This window comes from Bos mutus, chromosome 3 (genome assembly GCF_027580195.1).
Source record: "Bos mutus isolate GX-2022 chromosome 3, NWIPB_WYAK_1.1, whole genome shotgun sequence".
In the NCBI taxonomy this organism is placed as follows: Eukaryota; Metazoa; Chordata; class Mammalia; order Artiodactyla; family Bovidae; genus Bos; species Bos mutus.
The window spans coordinates 61,512,025-61,538,306 of NC_091619.1; positions in this window are offsets into that span (position 1 = coordinate 61,512,025).

Below are 26,282 nucleotides of genomic sequence, written 5' to 3' on the forward strand. Positions count from 1 at the left end.
TTTAAATATTTAGGGAACTTATATACTATTATTTACAGTGACTGCACCATTTTTCATTCCTCTACCAATTGTACAAAGGTTCCAATTTCTCTACATCCTCACCAAAACTTGTTGTCTTTTGCTTTTTTGATAGTAGCCATCCCAACAGCTGTGAGGTGATATATCATTGTGGTTTTGTTTTTTATTTGCCTGATAAGTGAGTTAAAACATTTTTCATACACTCACTGGCTGTTTCTTGTCTTCTTTGAAGACATGTCTATTGAAGTCCTTTGTTCAATTTTTAATTGTCATTATTTTTTTCTAATTATAGGAGGTTTTATGTATTGTGAAAATTAACCCCTTATTACATATATGATTTATAGATACTTTCCCCCTTTCTGTAGGTTTCTTTTTCACCTTGTTGAATATTTATAGAAAGCAGAAGGGTTTTAGTCAGTGCAGTTCCGCTTGTTCATATTTGCTTTTATTGTCTGTGCTTCTGGTGTCATATCCATAAAATCATTTCCAAAACCAATGTTACAAAGATTTTCCAGTATGTTCCCTCTAGGAATTTTACAGTTTCATGCCTTATGTTTAAGTTTTTAATCAATTTTAAATTGATTTTTGTATGGTCTGAGATATGTTCTTGTGACAGTTTTTGACATAAAGTCCATTTTGTCTGATACACATAAGTTCACTCCTGCTCTTTTTTGGTCACTATTTGCATTGAACATCTTTTTTCGTTACTTTTAACTATGTGTCTTTTTTATCTAAAGTGAGGCTGTTGTAGTTGGCTGAATCTTGATTTTTAGTTTTGTTTTTCTATACATACAGCCAGCTACTCTATGCCTTAATCAGTTGACAGTTAATTACTGATACAGAAATATTTGTTATTTCCATTTTGTTTTCTATCCTTTAGCTCTTTTCTTCTTTTTCTATTTTCTTTTGTGCTTCATTGTTTTTTTTTAATGTGCTGTGATTCTTTCCTATTTTCCTTTCATGTAACTTTCATAGTTGTAATATTTATGGTTTCCATGAGGCTTACGTAAAATATAGGAGTCTATTTTAAGATTATAACAGCTTTAGTTCAATCATATGCAAAAAAAGTATTCACTTTTATTTCCCTTCTGATATACTTGTGTTTGATGTTACAATTTATGTCTATATTGTGTATCTACAATTTATATATATTTATATTGTATATCTATTAACATGATGAAGTGGTAAAGAATATGCATGTTAATGTAAAAGATGGAAGAGATTTGGGTTCTATCCCTGGGTCTGGGAGATCCCTTGGAGGAGAAAATGGCAACTCATTCCAGTATTCTCGTCTGGGGAATTCCATCAGCAGAGGAGTTAGTTGGCTGCAGTCCATAAGGTCTCAAGAGTCAGACACAGCTGAGTGACTGAGCATACATGCACATATCCATAAACATAGTTTTGAGTTATAGTTATTTTTCATACTCTTTTGACTTTTTAAACAGCAAATAATTTACCTACCACATACAGTAATGTGATATTTACTATATATTCATATATTTACTTTTACCAGTGAGTTTTACACTTTTATTATGTTATTGTGTTGCTCTATGGCATCCTTCATTTCTACTCAAGAACTCCTTTTAGAATTTCTTTTAAAGCAGATTTAACATTAAATTTATTTTACAGTAGGTTTAATGGTGAAGAATTTCTTTTAAGGCAGATTCATCTTTAGTTCAGTATCAGTAATCTCAGATATGCAGGTGACACCACCTTTGTGGCAGAAAGTGAAAAAGAACTAAAGAGCCTCTTAATGAAAGTGAAAGAGGAGAGTGAAAAAGTTGGCTTAACACTCAACATTCAGAAAACTAAGATCAAGCCATCTGGTCCCATCACTTCATGGCAAATAGATGGGGAAACAGTGGAAACAGTGACAGACTTTATTTTTTGAGGTCCAAAATCACTGCAGATGGTGACTGCAGCCACAAAATTAAAAGACGCTTGCTCCTTGGAAGAAAAGTTATGACCAACCTAGACAGCTTATTAAAAAGCAGAGATTACTTTGCCAACAAAGGTCTGTCTAGTCAAGGCTATGGTTTTTCCAGTATTCATGTATGGATGTGAGAATTGGACTGTAAAGAAAGCTGAGTGCTGAAGAATTGATGCTTTTGAACTGTGGTGTTGGAGAAGACTCTTGAGAGAATGCAAAGAGATCCAACCAGTCCCTCCTAAAGGAGATCAGTCCTGAATATTCATTGGAAGGGCTGATGCTGAAGCTGAAACTGATACTTTGGCCACTTGATGCAAAGAACTAACTCCTTAGAAAGGACTCTGATGCTGGGAAAGATTGAAGGTGTGAGGAGAAGGGGATAACAGAGGATCAGATGGTTGGATGGCATCACTGACTCAATGGACATGAGTTTGAGTAAACTCTGGGAGTTGGTAATAGACAGGGAGGCCTGGCATGCTGTAGGCCATGGGGTTGCAGAGTCGGATACGACTGAACGACTGAACTGAACTGAACAGCTTTAGTTTGGAAAAGTTTTTTTCTCTCTACATTTTTGAAAGATAGGTTTGCCTGGGAACACCATATTTGTTTGGCAGATTTATTTTTTTTTTAAAGCACTTTCAATACATTATTTTCACTGCCTTTTGGCCTGCCAGGTTTCTACTGAAAAGTCTGGTGATAAACTTTCTGGTCTTTTCTCTTTCTCTTATCCTTCTTAGACTACCTTATATGTTTGTTGTTGTTCAGTCACTCAGTCATGTCCAACTCTTTGTGACTCCGTGGACTGTAGCACGCCAGGCTTCCCTGTCCATCACCAACTCTTGGAGTTTGCTCAAACTCATGTCCATTGAGTTAGTGATGCCATCCAACCATCTCATCCTCTGCCATCCCCTTCTCCTCTGGCCTTCGATCTTTCCCAGCATCAGGCTCTTTACCAATGAGTCAGCTCTTTTCATCAGGTGGCCAAAGTATTGGAGTTCAGCTTTAGTTAGCATCAGTTCTTCTAGTGAATATTCAGGGTTGATTTCCTTTAGGATGTGTATATTATTCTTTATGACAATTTTTCATAAATTCCTTAAATTTTCTTTTTGTTCCTCTGAACAATTTCAGGTGAGCTGTTTAGAAGTTTGCTGATTTGTTCTTAATCTAGTCTGCTGTTCAACTCCTCTATTGATTTTTTTTAATTAATATATTCTTCAATTCCAAGATTTCTGTTTTTTCCCTTAATTTTCTCTATCTTGTTAACATTCTCACTTTATTTATGCATTGTTCTTTAAACTCATTAAGCATTTTTAATATTAATTATTTTGGATTCCCTATTGAGTAATGCATATACAGTTGACTCTTGAAAATGCAGGGCTTCAGGACATAGACCCTTCATGCAGTCAAAAATCCATGTATAACTTATTGTCAGCCCTCTGTTTATACAGTTCCTATGTATCCTAGGTTCCTCCAGACCCTGATTCTGCATTCATGAATTAAACCAACTGATGAATGTGTATGGCTTAAAACTCAACATTCAAAAGACTAAGATCATAGCATTTGGTCTCATCACTACATGGCATATAGATGGGGGAAACAATGGAAACAGTGACAGACTTCATTTTCTTGGGCTCCAAAATTACTGCAGATAGTGACTGCAGCCATGAAATTAAAAGATGCTTGCTCTTTGGAAGTACAACTCTGACCAACCTAGACAGCATATTAAAAAGCACAGGCATTACTTTGCTGACAAAGGTCCATCTAGTCAAAGCTATGGTTTTTCCAGTAGTCGTGTATGGATGTGAGAGTTCGACTATAAAAAAAGGCTGAGTGCTGAAGAATTGATGCTTTTGAACTGTGGTGTTGGAGAAGAGTCTTGAGAGTCCCTTGGACTGCAAGGAGATCAAACCAGTCAGTCCTAAAGAAAATCAGTCCTGAATACTCATTGGAAAGACTGATGCTGAAGCTGAAACTCCAATACTTTGGCCACCTGATGTGAAGAACAGACTCATTGGTAAAGACCCTGATGCTGGGAAAGATTGAAGGTGGGAGGAGAAGGGGATGACAGAGGATGAGGTGGTTGGATGGCATCACTGACTCGATGAACATGAGTTTGAGCAAGCTTCGGGAGTTGGTGATGGACAGGGAAGCCTGGCGTGCTGCAGTCCATGAGGTCGCAAAGAGTTGCGTGTGACTGAGTGACTGAACTGAACTGATGAATATGTAGTACTGTAACATTTGCTATTGAAAAAATTCACATATAAGTGGACCCAGGCATTTCATATCCATGTTTTTCAAGGGTCAACTCTGTTTCATTAGGGTCACACTCTAGAGTTTTGTCTTGTTCCTTTATTTGGTTCATATTTCAGTTTCTCAATCTTTTTATTGGTATCCATACGTTAGAAAAAATTGCTGCCTCTTCCAATCTTCATAGGTGGATGATGGTCATCTTCTGTATAAGACTGACAGTTAAGCTACAGATTCTTGGGTGGGTTGGGTGTCTCCAACCTTCATGCTAGTCCAAATTGCTGTGTTTGTTTGAACTGGCCCTCAGGTATTTAGGGTATGTTGAGTTCTACACCACTTTGTAAGAGCTACTTGCTCAAGAAGCACCTGGAAAAGTTGAAAGTTTGAGTGAATAGTCTTTCTCTCTGAAGGAAAAAGCTAGATGCTGGGTTTTTTCACCCATTTGATCTATACTGGACTTGGAGGAGGGATTGTGGCAGCTGCCTCTTTGCTAATTTAAACCACCATTTTTCTTCTCATTGGCCCTCAGGCTTCTAGAATATGCTAAGTTCCATCAATGCTTTGAGATAAATCCAGTTAGTCGCTCAGGTAGCCCTCAGATAAGTTGTAATTTTGGTGTGTATCTTGTCCAACTTTTTTCTTCCCCAGAGAGAAGCCAGAAGCTAGATGCTTCCTCCCAATTGTATGGTGTTATATGCCAGGGGATTATGATGAGTGGGTGTCTTAAATTTACCAACCAATTTTGAATTCGCTAGTTTTTCACTTGCTCGGGGTCCAAAAACTTCTCAACTTGTTTCTCAGTTTCTTAGAGAGGGAACTGATCTGTATATTGTTGTAAATCAGTGAATCCATGGGAAAATAGAAAGTACCGGTCTTGACTCTTCTACCATTTTGCTGACATCACCCAATTCAACCATTTTCTTTATAGTCAATGTTTTTGTGCCTAAGAAATCTTTGTTTACCCTCAAGTTGTGAAGAAATTCTCCTGTATATTTTTATAAACACATTTTGGTTTTAGGTTTTATAATCAGGTTTATGATGCATTTCACACAAAAAAATTGGAATGTTATATGAAGTGGGTGTAAATGCTCATCTTTTTCTTATAGATATAGCAGATGTACCAGCTTCATTTGTTGAAAATGTTCCTTCTCTTAATTAATTGTAGAGTGCTTTGAAAATAAAATGGCAATTTATATGTCAGATAAGTTTTTGGATTTCAGATTATTTCATTAGTTTATCCTAACTCACAATGACTTAATTGTAATTTTGGGTAAGTCATTAAATCAGTTGCTGTCACTTCAGTCATGTCCAACTCTTTGCAACCCCATGGACTGTAGCCCTCCAGGCTTCTCTGTTCATGAGATTCTCCAAGCAAGAATACTGGAGTGGGTTGCCATTTCCTACTCCAGGGGATCTTCCTGACCGAAGGATTTAATCTTTCCTTCTCTTGTGTCTTCTGCATCGACAGGTGGATTCTTTGCCACTACCACCACTTCTATTATTGTATAACAGATTACTACACACGGAGATTTGAAACTACAGTCATGGATTATTTTGCAGTTCTGTATATCAGAATTACAGATACAACATGGCTAAGTTCTTTATTCAAGTTCCCACAGGCTGGAATCAAGGTGTCAGATGTCTGAATTCTCATCTAGACCTTGCAGTGCTATTCCAAGATAATTTAGTTTATTGGCAAAATTCAGTTGCTTGAGGTTGTACAACTGAGGGAGAGTTTTCTAGCTGGATGGTTAGGTGCCAATCTCGGTTCCCAAAGGCCACCCACTCTCCTTGCTTAGGACTCCTCCATCTTGAAGGCAAGCAATGGAAGTTTCCTTTGAGTTGAATTCCTTTTATGCTTCAAATGACTTCCTTGGTGGCTCAGATGGTAACGCGTCTGCCTACAATGCAGGAGACCCGGGTTCAACCCCTGGGTTGGGAAGATCCTCTGGAGAAGGAAATGGCAACCCACTCCAGTACTCTTGCCAGAAAAGTCCCATGGACAGAGGAGTGTGGTAGGCTACAGTCCATGAGGTCTCAAAGAGTTGGACACGACTGAGTGACTTCACTTTTTTCACTTTATGCTTCAAATATTTAGTTATCTCTGTTTCTAATGTCTAGACTTAAATATATAGGACTCATATGTTTATATCAGGATTACCCAGATCATCTTCATTTCTTAAAATCAACTTATATAGCATATGCCAATCACTAGCATAAAATCCATCATATTCACAATCACAGATTTTGTACCTTAGGGTATCTTGAGGGCCTTGTTAGAATTCTGCCTAACTCAGTCAGCTATTGAAAGTCCTTTCTGCAGCAGCATACTCTTTGTTTTAAAGATTATTTTGGCTATTCTAGGACCTTTGCATTTTCATAAATATTTTTAGAAAAAGCTTGCCAATTTCCATTAAGGAAAAAAAGAAACTAAGTTGATGTTGCTGTGGAGAATTAATATCTTAATAATATTTAGCCTTTCTATCAAACTTGGCATTCCAATCCCATAAACAATCCCTTATGATTTTGCATTTTTGTTTGTTTTAGATTTTGGTGTTTAAGTTTTAAATTCCTTTTTAAAATTTTATTCTGAAATGTTTGCTTTTGATGCTACTATAAAATTTTATTTTTCAATTGCTGCTATTTATAAAAAATAGATTCTGTGTGTTAACATTTTTGGAGAGTTTGCTAGTTTTGTTATTTTTTTTTTGAACTATTTCTTTGTTAGTTTGCATATAAACAATTACGCTGTGTTAATAGAAGAAACTGCAATTTTTCTTTGAAATTTTAATGTCCTGTTTATTCATTTTATGCTTTATTGCACTGGCTAGGACATCCAGTTATACTGAATGCTTGTGATGAAAGCAAATATCGCTGCCTTATTCTAGATCTTAGGGGGAAAGTATTAAATCTTTGCCAGTAAGTATGATGTTAAGTATAGGTTGTTTATACTTGTTCTATATTAGATTCTTTTCACTTCTTGTTTGAGAAATATTAAAAAAATTTTTTTTTGTGTTAAATTATGTCAACTTTCGGTGTATCAAGATTATCAGGTATAGTTTCCTCCCTTACTTTTTAAAACTTTTTATTTTGTATTGGGGTATAGCTGATTGACAGTATTGTGATAGTCTCAGGTAACAGTGAAAGGATTAATATTGAAATATTGGTTAATGTTGCGTTATTATAGTTCTGACCTCCTCATTTATTGGTATTATCATATTGTTGTCTTTTCAGTATGAAAATATTTTCCTTAGACTGCTATCTTCTGGCTTGATTGTCTTTTTTGAGACATCATTGCCATTTGAATTATTTTTGCATATATTTAATCTGTGACTCTAGTCTTGTTACTTTAAAGATCATCATTTTGCGTTTGAATTTCAGCAGTTAGACTATAATTTCTTTAGATATGGTATTATTATTATTCATCCTGTTTGGGTTTTGTTGAGCTTTTAGATACCTTAGTTGATGCTTTTCCAGATTTGACATAATTTTGGTCATTTTTTTCCTTCCAGTGTCTCTTACTAGAACTCTATTTGTACAGATGTTATAATTAAATACTATCTCATAGGTCCCTCAAATTCTATTCATTTTTCTTTATTTTATATTTCCGTTCCTTAGACTGGATGACTGCTACTGATATATTTTCAAATTCACTAACTGCTGCTAATTCTAATCTTCTGTTAATCAAACAGAGTAATTTCAAAATTTTTTAGGTATTTTACTTTTTAATTCTGGAATTTTTTGAGACATAAGTTATTTGGGGAACACATGTATACCTGTGGTGGATTCATTTTGATATATGGCAAAACCAATACAATATTGTAAAGTTATAAAATAAAATAAAAAAGTTATATACATACAACATAAGGATTAAATATTTGTAAATTTCATAGAATTATTACCACAATAAGTCTAGATAACATCCATCATCATACATAGTTAAATTGTTTTTCTTGCGATGAGAACTTTTAAGACTTTCTCTCTTAGAAACTTCGAAATACATAATACAGTAACCAAAGAATTTCTGTTTTGCTCATCCTTTATGATTTCCATTTTTGGGGTGTGATTCCCATTCAGTCATTATATATAAAATTCCTCTGAGTTGATGAACATATTTATTGTAGTTGTTTGAAAATCTTTGCTATTTGCAATATGTAGGGCCTTTAAGGATTGTTTTCTATTGATTACTTTAAAAGGAATATGGCATTATTTTCCTTTTTTGCATATCTGACTAGTTTTAATTGTATTCTAAACACCAGGAATAAATTCTTGTAGAGCCTTAACATTCTGTTATGTTTTTCTGTAGAAGCAGTGGTCTACCAATTTAGTTTGGCTGTACTCAAACTTTGTAATTATTCTGCTCTTAATATCAGTTCAGTCACTCAGTCGTGTCTGACTATTTGTGACCCCACGGACTGCAGCACACCAGACTTCCCTGTCCATCACCAACTTCCAGACCTTGCACAAACTCATGCCCATTGAGTCAGTGATGCCATCCAAACTTCTCTTCCTCTGTCCCCTTCTCTTCCTGCCTTCAAACTTTCCCAGCATCAGGGTCTTTACCAATGAGTCAATTCCTCACATCAGGTGGTCAAAGTATTGGAGTTTCAGCTTCACCATCAGTCCTTCCAGTGAATATTCAGGACTGATTTCCTTTAGGATTGAATAGTTTGATCTCCTTGCAGTCCAAGGGACTTTCAAGAGTCTTCTCCAACACCACAGTTCATAAGTATCAATTTTTCAGCACTCAGCTTTTATTATAGTCCAACTCCCACATCCGTACATGACCACTGACCACATGACCATAACTTCAACTAGATGGACCATTGCTGACAAAGTAATGTCTGTGCTTTTTAACATGCTGTCTAGGTTGGTCATAGCTTTTCTTCCAAGGAGCATATATCTTTTAATTTCATGGCTGCAGTCACCATCTGCAGTGATTTTGGAGCCCAAAAAATTAGTCTGTCCCTGTTTTCCATTGTTTTTTTTTTTTTTTTTTTTTGGTTGATAAAAATAAATTTATTATTAATGAAGTGTTAATACGTAAAATAGACAGTACATGGTATTTTTCTTTTTTTTCATCTATTTGCCATGAAGTGATAGGACCAGAGGCCATAATCTTTGTTTTTTGAATGTTGGGTTTTAAGCTAGCTTTTTCACTGTTTTCTTTCACTTTCATCAAGAGGTTCTTTAGTTCTTCTTCACTTTCTGCCATAAGGGTGGTATCATCTGCATATCTGAGGTTATTGATATTTCTCCAGGAAGTTTTGATTCCAGCTTGTGCTTCATCCAGCCAGGCATTTCTCATGATGTTCTCTGCATATAAGTTAAAAAAAGCAGGGTGATAATATACAGCCTTGTTGTACTCCTTCCCTAATTTGAAACCAGTCAAGGGTTCTATGTCCGGTTCTAACTGTTGCTTCTTGACCTGCATACAGATTTGTCAGGAGGCAAGAGAAGTGGTCTCGCATCCCTATCTCTTGAAGAATTTTCCACGGTTTGTTGTGATCCACACAGTCAGAGGCTATGGCATACTCAATAAAGCAGAAGTAGATGTTTTTCTGGAACTCCTTTGCTTTATCTATGATCCAACTGATGTTGGCAATTAGGTCTCTGGTTCCTCTGCCTTTCTAAATCCAGCTTGAACATTTGGAAGCTCTTGGTTCACGTACTCTTGAAGTCTCACTTGGAGATTTTGAGCATTACTTTGCTAGGTTGTGAGAAGAGTGCAATTGTGTGGTAGTTTGAACATTCTTTCGCATTGCCTTCCTTTGAGATTGGAATTAAAACTGACCTTTTCCAGCACTGTGGCTACTGATGAGTTTTCCAAATTTGCTGGCATATTGAGTGCAGCACATTAACAGCATCATGTTTCAGCTGGAATTCCATCTCCTTCACTAGCTTTGTTCATAGTAATGCTTCCTAAGGCCCACTTGACTTTACACTCCAGGATGTCTGGCTCTAGGTGAGTGATCACATCATTGTGGTTATCTGGGTCATGAAGATCTGTTTTGTATAATTCTTCTGTGTATTCTTGCCACCTCTTCTAAATATCTTCTGCTTCTGTTAGGTCCATACCATTTCTGTCCTTTATTGTGGCTATCTTTGCATGAAATAGTCCTTTGGTATCTCTAATTTTCTTGGAAGAGATTTCTAGTCTTTCCCATTCATCGTTTTCCTCTATTTTTTTGTATTGATCACTTAGGAAGGCTTTTTTATCTATTCTTGCTATTCTTCAGAATTCTGTATTCAGATGGATATACCATTCCTTTTGTCCTTTGCCTTTCACTTCTCTTCTTTTCTCAGCTATTTATTTATGTGGCTTCCTTAGACAACCATTTTACCTTTTTGCATTTCTTTTTCTTGGGGGTGGTTTTGATCACCGTCTCCTTTACAATGTCAGTAATCTCCACTAATAGTTCTTCATGCACTCTATCAGATCTAATCCCTTGAATCTATTTAATTCTAATCCCTTTTTTTTCTGTTTATTTTCTTTTTCCTATCTAATCCCTTGAATCTTTGGATCTAATCCCTTGAATCTTTGCCCTGCTTCATTTTGTACTTCAAAGTCAAACTTGCCTGTTACTCCAGGTATCTCTTGACTTCTTACTTTTGCATTCCAGTCCCCTATGATGAAAGAGACATCTTTTTTTGGTGTTAGTTCTAGAAGGTCTTGTAGGTCATAATAGAACCATTCAACTTCAGCTTCTTCTGCATTACTCGTTGGGGCATAGACTTGGATTACTGTGATATTGAATGGTTTGCCTTGGAAATGAAGAGAGATCATTGTGTCATTTTTGAGATTGCACCCAAGAACTACATTTCAGACTCTCTTGTTGACTATGAGGGCTACTCCATTTCTTCTAAGGAATTCTTGCCCACAGTAGTAGATATAATATTTATCTGAATTAAATTCACCCACTCTGGTCCATTTGAGTTCACTGATTTCTAAAATGTTGATGTTTACTCTGATTTTTTGTCACACCCCTGAAATCTTTGTTATAAATTGTTTAGTGATCTGTCAAAGATTTATGTAGATTTTATATGCCGATATTGGGGCTTACCCTTTCTGCTTTTCCCTTACCTCATGAATATACTGCTAACTTTCCAGCTGCTCTGCAGTCTCAATCTTTCCCATATGACTCTTTAACTCATTGAGGTTGCAGCATTCTGCTTCTGGAGCCAAGTGAAGATTAAGTTTGACCCCAGGCAAAAGACTGAACATGCTCACATTTTACAAGTCACTGATAGTCTTTCAGTAGTAGAATCCTCCTTAGGTTCTAAATATTTTTAGTCAGTCTCCAGGACCATCTAATAAATATTTCTTATTTTGTTCAGATTTTGTAAATCATTAGAAGAGGTTAGTTCAACTAACCTATTTAAATAAAACTTGAGGCAAGAAGCTAAATTAAGTACTTTTTAAAGTTACTTCACAGAATGACCTCAAAAAGCAAGTATTTTATTGCCATTTTTGCACATAAAACTAAGACTTTAGGAATATTCTGGTAGGTTGTTTTACTGTTACTATTCTGGGGAGTTCAAAGAGTACAGTGTTATACTGGAAAAGTTGGACTCAGGTTGTGAGGCTGGAGAGAGGCTGACTTCTTTAGAACATGGCTCTCACGTAACTCGAGTGCAGCTATATGCAGTCCTTTAGTGCCTCTGCTCTTAAATAAGTGGCCTAGCTTGCAAAAATGGGCTTTAGTTTCATTCAGACAGAAGGTAGATTTTTCTGGAGGGGGGAAGTTAAAAAATTCACAGAATCTTTTGTTATGAAAGACTGTGATATGTGTGTACTCCTTGTATCTGGGATAAGTGCTTAGAGGATCTGAAGGAAAGTTGAAAATTCTAAGAACCTGTGGCTTTGCCTAGAGAGAAGTCAGGGAAACCATCATTTAGCCAGTGTTTGAGTATTGTGTGTATGGTAGCCAGAATATGCTGGGGTCTGAAAATGAAAAGATTAGATCAATTTCCAAATATGTACTGGTTAGTGAGGAAGAACAGACATAGAAATAGCATTTATCATGTTATATAGAGATCTTCTATGATGAGGTATGGGCTTCCCTCACAGCTCAGCTGGTAAAGAATCAGCCTACAGTGCTGCTGCTGCTGCTGCTGCTAAGTCACTTCAGTCGTGTCCGACTCTGTGTGACCCCATAGACAGCAGTCCACCAGGCTCCCCATCCCTGAGATTCTCAAGGCAAGAACACTGGAGTGGGTTGCCATTTCCTTCTCCAATGCATGAAAATGAAAAGTGAAAGTGAAGTCGCTCAATCATGTCCCACACTTAGCGACCCCATGGACTGCAGCCTACCAGGCTTCTCCATCCATGGGATTTTCCAGGCAAGAGTACTGGAGTGGGGTGCCATTGCCTTCTCCGAGCCTGCAGTGCTGGAGACTCCAATTCAATTCCTGGGTTGGGAAGTTCCCTTGGAGAAGGGATAGGGTACCCATTCCAGTATTCTTGGGCTTCTCTGGTGGCTTAGAAGGTAAAGAATCCACCTGTAAATCAGAAGACATGGGTTCAATCCCTGGGCTGGGAAGATCCCCTGGAGAAGGGATAGGCTACCCACTCCAGTATTCTGTCCTGGAGAATTTGGTGGACTGTATAGTCCATGGGGTTGCAAAGAGTCGGACACAACTGAGTGACTTTCATATTTCATGATGAGTTATTATCTGGATGCTATTTGAGAACCAAGGATGGGCATCTAACCTAGAGTGCTCTGGAGGATTGGAAGACTTTCTGGAGAGGAGATGATAAAGCAGGAAGGAGATAGATGTGGGAGATAAGAGAGTAGAGACCTTGAAGGTCCTGTCATGCCATATTAAGGAGTGCGAACTTTTCTTAAGGACGCTAGGGGTTTTTGAAAGTGACTTGATCAGATTTGACTTTTATAAATATCACTCTGCTTGCTGAGTTAGGGCATAGATTAGGGGGTAAAGGATTCAGTTCAGTTCAGTCGCTCAATCGTGTCCAACTCTTTGTGACCCCATGAATTGCAGCACACCAGGCCTCCCTGTCCATCACCAACTCCCAGAGTATCAGAAAAAGAAATTGATTTATCAGTATTTTCAGTAACTTTCATTTCAGTCAAGAAATGATGGGGTCTTGTCTAAATAAATTATGATGGGAATGTACAGGAGATGGATTTTTGAGATGTTACATATAATCTATAGTTCAGTTCAGTTCAGTCACTCAGTCGTGTCCGACACTTTGCGACCCCGTGAATCGCAGCAAGCCAGGCCTCCCTGTCCATCACCAACTCCCGGAGTTCACTCAGACTCACGCCCATCGAATCAGTGATGCCATCCAGCCATCTCATCCTCTGTCATCCCCTTCTCCTCTTGCCCCCAATCCCTCCCAGCATCAGAGTCTTTTTCAATGAGTCAACTCTTCACATGAGGTGGCCAAAGTACTGGAGTTTCAGCTTTAGCATCATTCCTTCCAAAGAAATCCCAGGGCTGATCTCCTTCAGGATGGACTGGTTGGATCTCCTTGCAGTCCAAGGGACTCTCAAGAGTCTTCTCCAACACCACAGTTCAAAAGCATCAATTCTTTGGTGCTCAGCCTTCTTCACAGTCCAACTTTCACATCCATACATGACCACAGGAAAAACCATAGCCTTGACTAGACAGACCTTTGTTGGCAAAGTAATGTCTCTGCTTTTGAATATGCTATCTAGGTTGGTCATAACTTTCCTCCCAAGGAGTAAGCATCTTTTATATAATCTATAAGCATGTGGAAAATTAGGGAGCAGAGATACAAAATATTTGAACAAGGCCATAGTGTAACTGAAATTAACCACATTGCCCAACCTAAGCTTTGAATTATCTTTCACATGAAAAATATACTGTCTTCAGTTTTCTTCATTCATTGCTGACATACTCTGATAATACCTAATAACTTATTTTTGACTTAATGTCTAAATAAGAATTATTTAGATCTGAGAATTATATATATACATATGCATATATGTATGCATATGCTTTTGTGCATGTATATGCATACACATATATAATATGTATGCTATTGTAGTAGTGGTACACTGTGGCTGGGAGTTACAAACTAGGATTTGGCTCCAATATAAAGAACAATTATAAGAGCAAATAATTTTGAGAAATATAAAGAAAATGTAAAAAATTTGGATAATTGGAAACCAAACAAGTATATTTAAGGAATAGTTTAGCAAATGCTATTTTGTTGTTCCTTGTGGAGTAGTTTCAATGGAATGAGTAAGGAAAGTAGTTTTAAGAAGTAGATTCTAGTCCCAGCTGTCCTAAAGTCCATCTGTGTAATCTTAGGCAGGGGACATTAATTATAGAACGTAGTTCGAATATCCCTAAAATAATGATGTTAGACTAGATGTTTAAGACTAACTTCTGCTTTAAAAGTTTCTCTAAGGGTTTCTTGAATAAAAGGATTTATTGGTGCCACCAGCACCCTAAGTACCAGAAGAAGGACAAATACTTCTGACAATAATGTGTACAAAAATCAACATGACATGTCCTTATGTCAAAGATACATACTTCTATACAGAATGAACATAGTTTATATAAAGTACAAGAATTTTCATAGCTAACCTGAGCTATAGAACAGCCTCTTATTATTGATTGATCTGTCTGCCCATTCTTTACCATTCACTTAGATCTGTTTTATTGGGTAATTTGAAGCATGTAACTTTAAATATAAAAATTCTTGCATTCTTCACTTTAAACAACAACAGAAATAAACACATGAAGCCTATGTAAATTAGAAACACGTGTCATGTGACAACATAACTCAGATCAGATATATGCTCAGTAAATGGTCTAAATAATAATCCTATATATGACCTCTTGTATAATTTTATGAGGGGAAAATCAATAATATATAATCAAATACAGTGTACTATATTTAGGTGATTTTGCTAGTTTTCAAAATTTTGAAAGCTTAGTCTTACTCCCATGTATATAGGCATAGGATTAAGCTAAATGCAAACATGTGTGCTGTAACTTCAACATACTGAGATTATTCCACATAGTTCATGATAAAACAGGAAGACAATAATTACACATTCACAGAAAAACTAAAATAAAAAAAAATTAGATGGCAATCACATTTCAATTAATAAAGTAGGAATCTGTGTCCTCGTTCAATCTCTTATGAGTTTAGTTAACCTTAGAGAAACCATTTCATCTTTCTGGGCTTTATTCCCATCTATAAAATGAGGGTAACATACCTATCTCTAAAGTTTCTTGTACAGATTTAATTATATAATTTACAGAAAAATATTGCATTGCACAAGACATTCATTGCCACGAACAGAAAATGGTTGAAATTGGCTTAAAATCTAAATAAAATTTATAATTACAAATATCTGGAAAGAACAGGAGTTTAAAATGATTCTGATGGAGTTGAGTTCAAGCTATATAACCAGGAATCTATCTTTAATCTCTACTACTTTCTGTTTTTTTTTTTTTTTTTTTTCTGGTTTGGCTTCATTCTCTGCCAAAATCCCCCTATAAAGTGGCAGAGGGAAGGTATCCATTATCGGCTCTGGACATAAAGCATTTTTATAGTTAAAAAGACTAATGAAAACAATATACTGTTTTCCCCAGTAATATCAACAGGTACTTGGAGCTCACTTGCTTGTTTGAACTAGTTGTTGTTGTTCAGTCACTCACTGGTGTTCGACTCTTTACAACCCCCAGGATTGCAGCGCTCCAGGCTCCACTGTCCTTCATTATCACCCAGAGTTTGCTCAGACTTATGTCCATCAAGTCAGTGATGCCATTCAACCATATCATCCTCTGTGCCCTGCTTCTCCTCCTGCCATCAATCTTTCCCAAATTGGAGGCTTTCAATGAGTCAGCTCTTCACATCAAGTGGCCAAAGTATTGGAGTTTCAGCTTCAGCATCAGTCCTTCCATAGAACACCCAGGACTGATTTTAAGCCAGGTTTTTCACTCTCCTTTTTCACCTTCATTAAGAGGCTCTTTAGTTCCTGTTTGCTTTCTGCCATAAGGGTGATGTTATCTGCATGTCTGAGGTTACTAATATTTTTCCTGGCAATCTTATCTTGATTCCAGCTTGTGCTTCATCCAGCCTGACATTTTGCATGATGTATTCTGCATATAAGTTAAATAAGCAGGGTAACAATATAGAGCCTTGTACTCTTTTCTGAATTTTGAACCAGTTTGTTGTTCCATGTCTTTTTCTAACTATTGCTTCTCGACCTGCATACAGGTTTCTCAGGAGGCAGGAGAGGTGGTCTGGTATTCCCATTTCTTGAAGAATTTTCTGCAGTTTGTTGTGATCCACATAGTTAAAGGCTTTAGTGTAGTCAATGAATAAGAAGTAGATGTTTTTCTGGAGTTCTCCTGATTTTTCTATAATCCACTGGATGTTGACAATTTGATCTCTAGTTCCTCTGTCTTTTCTATCTCCAACTTGAACATCTGGAAGTTCTCGGTTCATGTACTGTTGAAGCCTAGCTTGGAGAATTTTGAGCATTACTTTGCTAACATTGCCATTCAGTTACTGACATAAATTCTTCTTTCAGCACTCGACCTCCATGTCCTTGAGTTCAAATTTCAAAAAGGAAAAATCCTGGTTTGCCTTGATTCGTGCCAGGTGTCTCCCTTCTCTAATCAGCAATATATATGGCAACCTGTGAGCATTACCTTGCTATCATGTAAAATGAGCACAATAGTATGGTAGTTTGAATATTCTTTGGCATTGCCCTTTGTGATTGAAATGAAAACTGACTTTTTCAGTCCTGTGGCCCCTGCTGAGTTTTCCAAATTTGCTGGCATATTTAGTGCAGTACTTCTATAGCATCATCTTGTAGGATCTGAGGTAGGGCCACATACCATTTATTGGCTCATATGATTGATGGGACAGATAAACTCATGTGCTGAGAATAGGTGGGAGTGGTCTGTTGGTAATACTACACTTTGAAGACTTACTTCCTACTACAGTAGGTGTATTAATTTTCAGTTTCTATGCTATAAAACTCATCACTAAATTTGACTGAGGTTATACCCAGTGATTAAGTGTAGTGGGGTTACCATGACAAACTTATTCCCAAGAGGGACATGCCTACTGTGTTGGCTTAGGATGGTTCAAGGTCTCCCCTCAGCTTTGTTGAATCTACCAGTACACAACTGACTGTGACGTTTTCTCCCTCTTTCCTTCACTCTGTGTTCAGATATACATTACAGTCTGGTCACTGGCCCTGTTATTCTTTGTTTTATCCCTGTTTGCTTTCACATAGACATTTTCCCCAGTAAAAATTCTAGTACATTTGTGTATGTTTTGGCATCTGCTTATCATAATACTCAGACTTATATGGCTAGTTGCAGAATGGAAAAGAGTAGGCAAAGAGTGGGTATCCATTTCTCATTAAGGGAGTATCTATTCTGGGAAGGCAAAACCAGTAGATGCTATTGCCTACAAGGGTATTCTAATCTATAAGCTGGTAAATGACTAGAATTTGTGAGTCTTATTCTCTATTTGTATGAGTCACGCAGTCTAAAGTCATGATCAGCATATGGAATTCAATATTCAAAATATTAATTTTTATAAACATATGTATAATTGCTGAATTACTGTCCAGTAGAGTGATTTTAGTTAGTACTAAGAATATCTTTGGTCTGCCTTTGAATAATAACTATCATCTTCTATTTCTGAACGAGTCTAACATTATTACAAACATCTTCAGTGGTCACTTTGTATACTGGTTCTCAAACCAGAGAGAGCCTGAGAGTTGCCAGAGTGAAGACCATACATAGAGCTGCTGAGTAAAGTTTCTCAGGGAAAGCCTGGCCATGCATATTTTTTAAATTTTCGCCCATACAATTCCAGTACATAAATCAGATAAAGATCTCCTGAACAAATGAACGTCTTTGTGTTCTAGGTGAAGAAACTAAGAACTCATTTTATTTTTTAATTTAAATTTATTTATTTTAATTGGAGGCTAATTATTTTACAATATTGTATTGGTTATGCCACACATCAACATGAATCCACCATAGGCGTACATGTGTTCCCCATCCTGAACCCCGCTCCCACCTCCCTCCCCGTACCATCCCTCCGGGTCATCCCAGTGCACCAGCCCCAAGGATCCTGTATCAAACCTGGACTGGCAATTCATTTCTTATATGATATACATGTTTCCATGACATTCCCCCAAATCATCCCACCCTCTCCCTCTCCCACAGAGTCCAAAAGACTGTTCTATACATCTGTGTCTCTTTTGCTGTCTCACATATAGGGTTATCGTTACCATCTTTCTAAATTCCATATATATGCGTTAGTATACTGCATTGGTGTTTTTCTTTCTGGCTTACTTCACTCTGTATAATAGGCTCCAGTTTCATCCACCTCATTAGAACTGATTCAAATGTATTCTTCTTAATGGCTGAGTAATACTCCATTGTGTATATGTACCACAGCTTTCTTATCTATTCATCTGCTGATGGACATCTAGGTTGCTTCCATGTCCTGGCTATTATAAACAGTGATGTGATGAACATTGGGGTACACGTGTCTCTTTCAATTCTGGTTTCCTCGGTGTGTATGCCCAGCAGTGGGATTGCTGGGTCATAAGGCAGTTCTATTTCCAGTTTTTTAAGGAATCTCCACACTGTTCTCCATAATGGCTGTACTAGTTTGCATTCCCACCAACAGTGTAAGAGGGTTCCCTTTTCTCCACACCCTCTCCAGCATTTATTGCTTGTAGACTTTTGGATAGCAGCCATTCTGAGAACTCATTTTAAAGCATTTTAAAGTGACTTGCCCTAGAGTATGTATGTATGAGGTGGTTATTCTAGAAGTAAAAATCGGTTATCTGCCAAATTCCCGTTTGCTTCTTTTTTTTTTCCTTCTAAATTGTTAACAGAGCTCTTAAATCATGTTTCGTCTTGTGTTCCTCCTATCACTTGTTCTCTTCCCTTCTGAATCACTGCTCTGCTTTCTATCTTGCACATACAATAAATTTCTGTGCCCTTAGGACTTTTGAAGCTGCTGTTTCCTACTACGTGGAACATACTTTATCCTCTTCTTTTTGCAAAATAAATAAACTTTAAGTCACTGACTCTTCCAGACTCCAGGTCATTTTCTGTTGATAGAAGCTTTTATCTAATTATATAGCTTTTTAATGAGGAAAAACAATGGCAAGTGAACACTTATTTTACTTTCTAGCTTCCCAATAAAGTTAGAACTAGATCAGTTACTTATTTGAGGATACTTTTCAAAGCCTTAAAATAAGGAGAAACCACATATATTTAACTGTTGTGTGTATATGTACAGCATGTATAAGTTTTGTTGTTGTACATTCATTGTCTTTTCTTTTTCTTTGTATTGTTTTCCATTCTCCTCAAAGACAGAGATGGAATGACTGACCTAGATCAGTAATAATCAGAATATGATCTCTAGGCAGCATCAGCACTTCTTGATGAATTGTTAGAAATTCAGTCCTTTGCGTTCTATCTTTTGCTTATGAAATCAGAATTTCTGAAATAGGGGACCAGAAATCTATGTTTAAGTAGCTCTCAGATGATTCTTATGCACATCAAAGCTCATCAGCCTGGTTTGAATTTTGTTAAAGAAAAACAATGCTAGATATTTGTTAAAGGCAGTGAGACATTTTATTTAGTATGACTGCATTAGGAAACAGACTTCACTGTCACCTTAGCTTAACTCAAATGACTGGGTATTTTAAAGGAAGTAAGAACGAGAATGAGGGTAGCAGAATAATTATAAAATTTGAGGAATTGGGTTGGTCGATGTGATTAAGCCATATGAGTTTGTTAATTGATATTTATTTGAAGAAGCATGTCTGTAGGACAGGAGATAGTTTTACAAATTGCAACAACATGCTCAACAAAATTAGGCCCTTACCCTTTCACAGATATAAGAAGTAAGAGAGACAAAGCCTCTCACTGGAGGTTTGCATTTCAAAGAGATGGCTCTTAGGTACTTAAGGAAACAGTTCTGTCCCTTCAAGTCTCCCAGAGCGGTGGATGGACAGAATCATTTGCTCTGCGAGTTAAATTTCTTATAGACAAATGTTGAGGCCAGTTGAGAAGGCTTAGAGGAGCCTGACTAGAGTCTGATCAAGTAGAGATTTTTTGTCATTTGTGTTCCTAGGGTGGAGGTTTCATAACTTAAGTAATTTGAAGTTGGCAACCTTCTACAAAAGAAGTTACATAACAACTTAATAAATTGCTACCTTAAGGAGTATAAACTTGATTTGGTATGTTCTCACCTTTCATTTTGAAACTCTCTTTTTTTCCTTCCTCTGCAAAATGTTTATTCTTCTGACTTTCAAAGGATCCCACCTGACTCTATATTTTAAGGCATTTTTAATATTTACCTCTTTTGGTAACCAATCTAATCATTTGATCTTTTCTTAAACATTGGATTTTGATGTATGATCAGAAGAGTTTCATAATATTAGCTGTCATTGAGGCTTATTCTTCTAAGGTGTAGAGTGAGGGATTGAGGATGATAATATTTAAAATGAAAAGTTTGTTTAAAAAAACTCTAATGACATTTGTAAAGTGACTTGGGAAAATGGAATTACTAGCTGAGTAGTTTGGTACATGTTGCTTAACATCACTGAAATCTTTAACCATTTAAAACAAGGTATTTCCACAATGTGTCTTCAACTATAATCTTAAGCTGTAAAATTAAGCTTTCAGCTCATATATTCAAATCTCATTCCTTCTTGAATCTGCTGGAACTACATGGAAAAATTCTAAAACACTCTTTAAAAAACAAGAGCATAATCAGTTGACCAGTTATTTTGAGACATTTGTGTAGGATATAGAGAGATGATTTTATAACTAGAGAATTAACGATAATCTTTTTCATGATATGCAAAGGATGGTAGTCACCTGTTTAGTAACATCTTAGAATTTCATAACCAACCAATGGTGAATTTACAAGTGAGACTGAGTAGCCTGGAATTTAAAAAGAGAGAGCTATTCTGGAAAATTCTTTCTCCCTCTTTCAAAATGTAATGAACTGGACTTTACAAATACATAAAGCTTCTAACACATCCTCTCAACAAAATCTTAGAGGATGTGATATTTATTGAAAGAAATAAAATGCAATCTAGAAAGATATTGACCAGATTAAAAACATGTTTTAAAAAAGGAAAACTTTGTGGGAACAGTGAACAAGCAACTGCATTCTTTAAACAACTGAATCAATAAATTATATCAGCTCATAATTCTCCTAAAACTGAAGGAAATGATTAATATAAAACTGAAGACAATGACAAAAAAAAAAAAAATCAAAGACATGAACGACTCATTCAGAAATCCCAGGAATATATAATAATACTTCTAGCAAATAATAATATATATGGACATGAAATATGAAAAAAGTACTAAAATATGAATTCAAATAATAAGAAAAGTGATAACTTTCTTACAGTTTACATTGTTTAAGAGAACCATGAACAATAAATAAAAAGAGACCTATATGTAATCATAACCTGGTGAAATTCAAAAATTTTACATTAAAACATCAAACATTTAATATGGAAGATGACATGTAAACACAAAATTTATTTTTAAAATAGACTACAAATATAAAAACTATTGATATGCCCATTTTCATACAACACTTTCGAAAACAATAATGAAAAACTGCCTTTGATTTAGGGGAAAACATAATTATTAAAAAAGTATTCACTGGACCAAGCAATCATTAATGCAAAAATACAATAGAATTATATTTTCAGAGATACCAAATTTCAGGGAATTCATGTTCCATGATCTTTTTTTTTAAACTTTGGATACAAATTTGGAGTTGTTTAGTTATCTGACCTTATGTAGAGGGAAGTTGTACTTAAACGGTTTTGAGAAATGTATCCAGTAATACTTGGATTTAGTACCTAAATAACTGTAGTCAGAATGATGATGAAATTAAATGCAAATGTAGAAATATTTATTGAAAGAGATAAAGCACTGTGGAGCTAATAATAATAAAATGTATATCTTCATAAAACTTAAGTTATTCAAAGAAAATTTAGATGTGGAGTAGGTAGGGCATGGGATTCAAAAAATTTGAGATAGCTGAAATCTCATCTTTCATAGGTTTTATGTATACATGTGTATATACACATATGTACTTATTTCATTTCTATAATTGGTAGAATAATATAAGTTCATAAATATATGGCATATATACTTGAAGAGTGTACTGCTATGTTGCCTAGTTTTTTGAAGGTTTTGATGATTTTCACTGCTGTCACAGATTTTGGTCATAACATTCCTAGCTTCTTGCTCCAACCTCAATTTCATCTGGTCTGCAGATATGTGCAGTGAATTTACAGCCTCTTAAGTTTAGCTAGTAAAGTAATGCTCAAAATTCTCCAAGCCAGGCTTCAGCAATACATGAACTGTGAACTAACACATTTGTTTCTAAACTACCTTTTAAGGACATAAGGTTGATTGAAAAGATTTTCTAAATTATAATTTGAGAAAGAACACTGAGAATTTCCCATAAACATGTCCAAGTATGAACTACCTGAATTTTTATGCCTTTCAAAGAAAGGCTAAGAGAAAGAGAAAAACATCCTATGTATGTATGCCCCATACTTTCTTTTTTTTCCACTGTCTCATCGTCCCCTCAGACTCTCTTCTTAACGATTGTAAGGACCATTTCCTTTCTTTTCCTGTACGTTGGGTGGTGGGAACTTTTCTACCTGTGACTTTTGAAACTTTCCTGCTCTTCTTAGGCAATAAGCCTTGATAAACTTTTAGTAGGTGACTGGAAAGGTTTTTAGGAAGTGAAAATTATATAAATTCAGTGTTTTCAAAATGTTCAGTCAGTTCAGTTGCTCAGTCGTGTTGACTCTGTGACTCCATGGACTGTAGCATGCCAGGCCTCCCTATGCATCACCAACTCCTGGAGCTTACTCAAACTCATGTCCATTGAGTCGGTGATGCCATCCCACCATCTCATCCTCTGTCGCCCCCTTCTCCTCCTACTCTCAATCTTTTGCAGCAACAGAGTCTTTTCAGATGAGTCAGTTCTTCGCATCAGGTGGCCAAAGTATTAGAGTTTCAGCTTCAGCATCAGTCCTTCCAATGAATATTCAGGACTGATTTCCTTTAGGATGAACTAGTTGGATCTCCTTACAGTCCAAGGGACTCTCAAGAGTCTTCTCCAACACCACAGTCAAAAGCATGAATTCTTCAGTGCTCAGCTTTCTTTATAGTCCAACTCTCACATCCATACATGACCATGACTACTGTAAAGAAAAACCATAGCTTTCACAAGATGGACCTTTGTTGACAAAATAATGTCTCTGTTTTTTAATATGCTGTCTAGGTTGGTCAGAGCATTTCTTCCAAGGAGCAAGCGTCTTTTAATTTCATGCTGCAGTCACCATCTGCAGTGATTTTGGAGCCCCTCAAAATAAAGTCTGTCACTGTTTCCACTGTTCCCCATCTATTTGCCATGAAGTGATGGGACCAGATGGCTTGATCTTAGTTTTCTGAATGTTGAATTTTAAGCCAACTTTTTCACTCTCCTCTTTCTCTTTCATTGAGAGGCTCTTTAGTTTTTCTTTAGTTTCTGCCTTAAGGGTGGTGTCATCTGCATATCTGAGGTTATTGATATTTCTCCCGGCAATCTTGATTCCAGCTTGTGCTTCATCCAGCCCAGCATTCCGCATAATGTACTCTGCATATAAGTTAAATAAACATGGTGACAATATACAGCCTTGACGTACTCCTTTCTCTATTTAGAACCAGTCTGTTGTTCCATGTGCAGTTCTAACTGTTGCTTCTTGACCTGCATATAGATTTCTCAGAAGGCAGGTCAGGTGGTCTGGCATTCCCATCTCTTTAAGAATTTTCCACATCTTGTTGTGATCCATATAGTCAAAGGCTTTGGCATGGCCAGTAAAGCAGAACATGTTATTTCCATATATTTTTCAAAAGATTATATATTCTTCTGAATTCAGTTTAACAAAATCACCATAAATAAAAATGATATAATAAAATTCCTTTTACTAAAATTTCAAAGAGAAAATTATCTTGATATGTGTTGAAAGAGCATGCAGTTATATTCAGTTCATCATAATGTATATTTTAAGTCAACAACTATTCTCTATTGGTAAAACAATAGAAACACTCCCATCAAATTCAGAAGTTGCATAGCATAACTGATGTAAGAACAATTACCTAAAATTGTCATAAAAGTTCTCACCAATTCAATTAGATAATGGAATATTTAAGAAGTTAAAAAAAATTAGACCAGAAATAGTTATATTATAAACTGCTTGTCTGATTATTCCTCTGAGAAGACACATCTGAATCAATTGAAAAACTCTTATGGTGGTAAGATAATTGAGTAAGCTAAATAGTTAAAAAGCAAATATGCAAAATCATTAGCTATCCTATTTAGAGATAATTACTAGCTAGAACTTAGGGAAAAAATAGATAATTTTCTATAGAAATAGCAATTATCTTAAACCTAGGATTAATTTTAATTAGAAATGTAAAATTGTATGATGAAACCTTCAAAATTTGACTGGGGACGTAAAAGGAAGACTTATATAGAGATACCTATATATTACATTTCAAGGAAGTACTCATAGAGTTAAAGTATTCTAAAAGCAAAGAAATAGAGAACAGGATTAGGAGCTAATATGTTAGGAAAAATCAGGAAGAGAAAGTTTCTTAAAGGAAACAATGCTTACACTGAAACTTAAAAGTAAATTTCTCACGTATAGAGGAGAGAAGAAGATACCAAAAAGAAGAAGCCACTTATATAGTACAAAGTTACCTTAAGAAGCATGTAGTGTTCAGGAGATAATAATTAGCAGGGGATCAGTACAACATACACTAGTTGAAGGAGAAATATGGAAACTAAGCATTTTGCATTTATCTTGTAAATGATAAGTGCCATGAAAATACAATATCATCCATTTTTCAAGTCCTTTAGTTAATTCTTGGGAATGAAGTATTAAACAGTAAGCATGAAATTGGTTAAATTGTCTGAAGAGGTCCAGTTTAAAGTATATATTATAAAATCTTTTAGTGAAACAAACTTGTTATTAAAACCTACATCCTCATTTACAAAGCATTTGTAATTTATTGTATATAAATAATATTAAAGTGTATGTTGATTATTTTTTTTTTTTTACTATTTCTGGGAGGAATTTATAAAATATTTTACATAATAATATTCTGCATTGTTTATCAGTAACAAAAAGTTTAATTCAGTTCTAAATTTAAAAATGTCCAGAATTACACCTGAGAATTAAGACGTCATTAGCCTGTTAAAGTAGTGAGAACTGTTGCTTCTCAGAAAGTTAATTAAAAAGTATTTGTTTTCTTTATATGACAAAATTCATTTTAAAAGATCTGCTTTCTCTACAATTGTAACATAATGAGAGAAAGTTAAAATTAAAGTGTTAGGTAAATAGCAAATCCCTTTAGCAAATGAATCTTGCTATTAATATTTAATAATTTTAAAAATAAATTCTGTAGAAATTGCTTTATAGAGGAAAGACATCTAATATAATAAGATGATCTGTAACACTTTAGAATGACTAAAATTAAGGGTAAAGCATATCTCTACAGGATTAATATGTCTGACCATGGAAAGGGGAATGCTTATGAATCCTTAATATGTGTCCTCTAAATTGTTGGCGAAATATTTACATATTTTCAGATTTTATTGAGTTGATAAATAAGATATTTGTGTTTCTCCCTGATGAGTGAGAAAAAGCAAATGTCACATGAAAAGTGTAAACACAGGTAAAGATCTATAATCAAATATAATTCATACAGATATTTACAAAGATTTAATGTATTCCTCTTTAAAATAAAATTCCAATAATTTCCCTGGAACTCTTGATCTCCTTCCACCTAAGTTTTAAAAGTCGTGCATCTAATTATTCCTTCTTTCCTTGTCAACTTTCTATCCTGTTTGGTTTTCTTCTACATTGATTTCATGTATATTTTAGTTGTTTTCAATCAACAAGTTGTGTCCAGCTGTTTGCGATGACATGGACTGTAGTATGCCAAGCTCCTCTGTCCTCCACTATCCCTTGGAGTTTGCTCAAATTCATGTCCA